The sequence below is a fragment of the Prosopis cineraria genome, unplaced genomic scaffold (genome assembly GCF_029017545.1).
Source record: "Prosopis cineraria cultivar Desert tree isolate PC_DT_omini unplaced genomic scaffold, ASM2901754v1 PC7, whole genome shotgun sequence".
Taxonomy (NCBI): domain Eukaryota; kingdom Viridiplantae; phylum Streptophyta; class Magnoliopsida; order Fabales; family Fabaceae; genus Prosopis; species Prosopis cineraria.
This window is the reverse complement of record NW_026555338.1, coordinates 25202038-25208037: the sequence shown is the minus strand read 5'-3', so window position 1 is coordinate 25208037 and position 6000 is coordinate 25202038. Positions and strand designations below refer to the sequence as shown.

The 6000-nt window shown below is 28.2% G+C and overlaps 1 protein-coding gene across 13 annotated transcripts in view; it reads left to right on the top strand.

Moving 5' to 3' along the window:
- The window catches only part of LOC129315317 (putative disease resistance RPP13-like protein 1), a 40354-nt gene that overhangs the window by 15393 nt on the left and 18961 nt on the right, over nucleotides 1-6000 (top strand). For 3 of the 13 annotated variants that reach the window (XM_054958933.1, XM_054958926.1, XM_054958927.1), the window contains exons 4-5: nucleotides 686-887; nucleotides 5472-5818. The exons of 6 other annotated variants lie outside the window; for them this stretch is intronic. The gene's annotated coding sequence lies outside the window, so the exon portion shown is untranslated. Of the gene's footprint in view, nucleotides 1-361; nucleotides 558-682; nucleotides 888-1412; nucleotides 1660-5471; nucleotides 5819-6000 lie in introns of those variants that run through there. 4 more of the 13 variants (XR_008594451.1, XR_008594452.1, XM_054958936.1 and 1 more) reach the window with 4 other exon arrangements.

Sequence of the window (6000 nt, the reverse complement as noted above, 5' to 3'; positions counted from 1 at the left end):
TCTCTAAATCGCTTTTATAACTTTGTGTCGACAAATTTTAGTTTTCTATATTCAAAGCTTAAATTCAAACGGTAACGAGTGAGAGAAGAGAGGTGAATATTGTCCATTCCATAGAAAAACCAGAGAGTTCACCAACATATATCTATCTAGCCCAAGGAGCTTGCATGTGTGTCTATAAACTTGTGCAATGCATGCCACGTATAACAAATATACTTACCAAAAGGAAAAATGCTTCTTGTATTGTTGGTCAGCACACAATTGCATATATGCTTCTAATTATAATAAAAGACATTTCATTACACATAATTTACACTAAGAACTTCGTTAAACCATAACAGTTGCTGAATTTTGCAGCATTTACTCTGGCATTATTCTTGTTGAGAGCAATGGAAATATGAGCTTACTCTGGCATTCGGGTTCTCAATCTAAAGCATCGCAAATGAAGTCCATGAAGAAGCTTTTTGCTGGTTCAACTCTGTTCTCTTTAAAAGAACAAACGCTCAACTCAAATGTTGCCTCTCAATTTTATGCATTAGGAAAACATATTTCATTGCCAGGTTTTGTTCCTTCTGCTTTACCCACTATCTCACATGCATCTTGCATTTGTTTGTTGCATCAATGTGAATTGAATTTCAGTGATGGTGCTGCATAGTTTATTAGAATCTCTTTGCCTTGTGATTAGCAGGGCTTGTGGGTGATCCAATCACAATATACACAAAGGGTTTGCTCGTTGGTTTTGGAATGTTTGAAAACAGCCTTGTTCTATTTTCTGTTGAACTTCCACAGCCACATCAATGTCCATGAACAAAGAAGCTTGCACAATCACAATTCTTTGTGTTGCTTGGAAGTTTCAGATGCTGATGGGGCAGAGTTTCCACCTGAACCAGGTGTGTTTCTACATTCTCTCAGTACTCTTGTTTACATCATAGACGTTGGAATCTCACGGAGTTAAGTTATTGACGGGTAAATTAAAGCTTCCTCCACTCTGATTCAGACACATAATAACACGTTATATTTTTTCTTGAGAATTAATTTTAACAGTAAAACTAAACTTCTTTAGCAGTAACATTTATATATTAAAATTTAAAATTCACTCTAATATTCTTTCTTGTTGGGAGCAATAATAGATGTTCTCACACGGTCAGTTGAGTTCGCAAACCAAGCCATTGTGAATGGAGCATCTGAGGATGCTTTTTGGTTCTCTGGCTTTGCAATGGAAATTTCTTCACGGAAAAGCACATATATTTGGAAGAATATATGTGCATGTGTTCTTTTATTGAAAAAAATTATTTGAGGCACGATCAAGCATATAATGTGGATGCTTTTTTTAATAAAGATTCAAATTTTAGTTAAATACATTATGAAAAATAAACTAGTCATTTTTATTAAATCTAACTCTCACCTATGTATAGAATGGACTTCTTTTTAAGTTGCCAAGGAAAGTCACAAGTCTTGTGGAGTAAACGACGGTCTTCTCAAGTCATTGGAAACATGTGCTTAGTTTTGGAGTAGGTAACCGTCTCCTCAAGACGTTGGATACAAGTTTTAGCCTTTGTCAACTTAGTGGAAATATGTCATAGTCTTGGACAAGGTGGGTGAAGATGTGATGCAAAAGAAATTGCTCCCTCTAATACAAATGTCACCTTTGCCTCCATGAAACTTGTCTCTAATAAAAAGATATTTAAATTAATTTACATTGCGGAAAAAGTAGAAAGAAAGTAGGAAAAAGGGAAAATAAAAAAAGAAATTTTTTTAAAGATAGTAATTTTTTTACTATTCTTAAGAGCATTTTCTTTTATGTTTTTCTTTATTTTTCTTTCAATTCAAACATGGGTAAAAGAAAAAAGAGAGAATTTCAGGTGGGGACCCTTGATTCAAAATAATAAAAAAAAGGACTTCAAAATTTTTAAAATTTCACTGAAGGACTTGAAAGGAATTTCTATCAAATTTGTGACAAAAATAATAAAATTACCCTCATTTAAATGAACACCATAAATGACTTGTTCACTCCTATATTGTTCATTTACTTATGAAATATTGTGCGTTTCCTACTTTACTTGTTTATAGCTCTAGTTTCACTTAATTTTATTTTAAGTGTTGGTTTTTATGATAAGATGACTTGTTTGTTTTATATTATATGTTGTTCATTTACTTATAAAATATTGTTCGTTTTTCTACTTTACTTGTTTATGGCCCTAACATGAATTCAAGTGAAAGCAGGACTATAAATAAGTGAAGTAAAAAAATGAATAATATTTTATGAATAAATGAACAATATATAGTATGAGAACGAACAAATTATTTATATTGTTCATTTAAATAAGGATAATTTTATTATTTTTATTATAAATTCAAATGAAATTGTGTATGAATCTTTTAGTAAAATTTCAAAAAATTAGGAATCTTTTTTTTATTATCTTTGATTAAGGGTCCCACATAAATTTTTTTTAAGAAAAAAAAACCAAAATGACACAAGTATGACTAGGAATAGGGATAATCTTATCTTGATGATAGAGAGGACCGCCGCCACAAATTTATGATAAGGAGCATTGAATTTGACTTTTCACGTCAATCCCTGCCAAGTGATATTTGCCTCAAATTTTTTTAGGAAAAAGAAAAAAGTACTGCTTCGAATGGTTTCCCATTCGAAAAATTTAACGAGGACCCCTGATTCAATTTATTTTTAATTAAAGCTTTTAAAATTTTAAAATTTCACTGTATATATAAGAGATTAAAATGAAATTAAAAAATTAATTAAAATAATTTTATTATTTTTAATAAAATTAGGTGTATGAATAACTCATATAAAAAAATTAATAACTGATATATGAAAAATGAGCAATTGATGTGGGTAAAATTTACAACTTTAATGAACAGTATAATGCTAATATAAATTTACAACTCTGATTCTACCTACATCAATTATTTATTTTTTTTATATAAGTTGTTCATGTATTTAACTTATTTATTTATATTTATATTAGTGTTATGTTATTAGTAAAAGTTATAAATTTTACTTATGTTAATTGTTTATTTTATATAAAAAAGTTATTAATTTTCTTACACGAATTGTTCACATGACTAATTTTGTCAAGAACAATAAAATTATTTCAATTAACTCTTTACTTTTATTTCAATAATAAAATTTTCAAATTTTAAAAGCTTTACGTTTCTCATTAAAAATTTTTTCCTTTTTAATTTCACCTTAACCGCTAAGGCATTACAAGATCTTTAGCCAAATTCACCGCGCCGATCAGGTCAAAACTTTTTTTCAAGTTATTCTGACAAAAATACAATCTAAAATGCAATATTTTCAGTAAAATATTTAATAAAAATATGGGTTTCAATTTTTAAAAATAATTTTAATTTTAATATTTACAATAAATATTTTTAACATTAAATCATTCATTTAATTTTCCTTCCATCTCCCATGAAGTTGGTATTACAACAGCTTTTCCGATCATCTGTAAGAAGTAATATTTCGAAATATAAAATCTGGTTACTTTTCCCTAACATTTAACATCACACTGTATCTATTAAAAAAAAAAAAAGTATCACACTGTATATTTTAGAACAAATCAATAGAAATTAATAAAAAGTGAAAATTTCATTTAACACATCTGGCGACCATTCTCACTTTTCTGGTTAGCCCGTTTGGCAGACAGTCAATAAAAAATGAGTTTTATTGCTACTTATAATTTTATTTAAAAATAATTTATAATTTGAGATGAAAACGGTAAATCCCTTCTTATTATATATTTCTCTCTCTGTAATATTTCATAGATAATATTATATTAAATAAAGAGTATTTTTAAAAATTTATATGTTTTTTTAAAATAAGATTATAAAATATATTTAATGAATTTCATTAATATATATAATTCATATTTGGTTTTTTATGTTTCAAAACTATTTAATTTTTTTATTTCTTAATTACTCTGCTGTCTGCACTCATAACTCTGTCGCAAAACAAATGCGCGCGCGCGCGGGGAATTTATTTGGGGATTTTACCCTCTCTCTTCTCCTTGAAGCTGAAAGATGTAATTTATTTATTTTCCATCATATAAAATATAATAAAAATTATATATTATAACCTAAATATAATATTGTATTTATTATTTACGTAATGTTATTAAGTATTAAATGTGTAATTGACATTGACAACATAATCTGATCAATTTAAAAAATTAAAAAATTAAAAATTATTTGATAAAAGATATTTTTTTAGTGGGATAAAAGACATTACTATTAACAAAATTAACACTAAAAAATGATTTTGATTTAACATCCAAAAACACACACACACACACGCACATACAATTATTGTTTTTTTTTTCTATACATTTCCTTCCTAAAATTTGCAATCTATAAACACATTGGCACTCAAGCTACTAACTGAGTTTTTTTTTTTTTTTGAAAAATAAAACTTACATTTTTTAATGCAACACATAGGACGATATAGAAACTTTTTAACTGAACGATATATTGATTGCAATTTCACAAAAAAAATATAGAAAATAAAAAATTCAAATTAAAAAATGAAGTTAATAATGAAAGAATAGAAACAGACAGAGAAATGATTGCAAGGTTTACTATTATTTATTCCTTATGAACCATGATATAAGTTATAGTTAATTAATTTATAGTTTGAAAATAATGTTAGTTGAAATTTTAAATTTTTAAAAATATTCACATCTTTTTATTTATACTCTCATTAAATATCTTATATAAAAGCTTTGATAATAGTAATTAAAATTCAGTGCATAATTTTTTAAAAAGAGTAATAAAGAAAGTAAGGGTATCGTTAAAAAAATAAATATAAAAGTTATTTAATATCATATTGAATAAGATAAAGTTTTTAAAAAATGTCTTGTATTATGGTACGGAAGGAATATATGACTTGTGAAAACACTACCTCTAATCCCATTTATATGGTAGAGAAAATATTTTTTTTTATTTATAAATCATGCTATTAAATTTTTGTCATAAATTACTCATTTTACTTTCTATTAAATGTTGTAAAGAGAAAATATATTATTAAAATATGTATATTTAATTAGGATAAAGTTGAAAATTTCTTAAATTTCTAAATAAAGTTAATGAGTTTTAAAATTTTTTTGACTCTGACAAATCTAGTAAAAGTAAGTTTATAAAAATAGGGGAGTAAATTATAAAGAGGAGTCATCAATTCAGTCAAAATTTTAATAGCATATGAACACTCTGGAGAATGACATTTAATCCGTCATTTACATTTTGTTCCCTTAGACAAAGTTTAGTCAATGCCGTTACGTGAACCGCGTGGGCTTGTTGGAACCACACATACACCCACAAAACACTTAAAAAAGAAAAACAAAGAAAGAAATGAAAAGTAAAGTCCGCTTGTTGTATGTCAGTATCTGCATCTCAAGAATTCGATCTGTGTTAAATTATTCGGCGAAAGAGCTATTAGCTTTCACGTGCATTGGCATCAGGCGTCACGCTCATTTTTTCTGTTCTGTGTCATCCCTGTCTCTTCTTGATTCCTTTACTCCATACCATGGCTGCGGAACTTGTTGGCGGTGCTATTCTGTCTTCCTTCCTTCACGTGGCTTTTGACAAGTTGGCTTCTCATGAAGTTATTGACTACTTCCAGAAAAGAGGATTGAAGGAGACTCTAGTATCCATCAATAGTGTCATTGATGACGCAGAGGATAAGCAGTTCAGCGATCCAAATGTGAAGGCTTGGCTTTGTGAGCTCAGAGATGCTGAGGATGTCTTGGGCGAGATTAACTATAATGTCTCCAAAGAAGCTGAAACTCAAGCTACTGTTACTAGCAAGGTACAAAATTTTTTACAATTCTTCTGCTAGTTCATTTGGCATGGAGATAGAATCAAGGATGAAACAAGTACTGGAAAACCTCAAATTTCTAGCGGGTAGAAAGATTAATCAAGGATTAAAACAAGGTAAAGGTGGTGTTGGATCAATCATGAAGTTGCAGACAACTTCTTTGGTGGATGAAG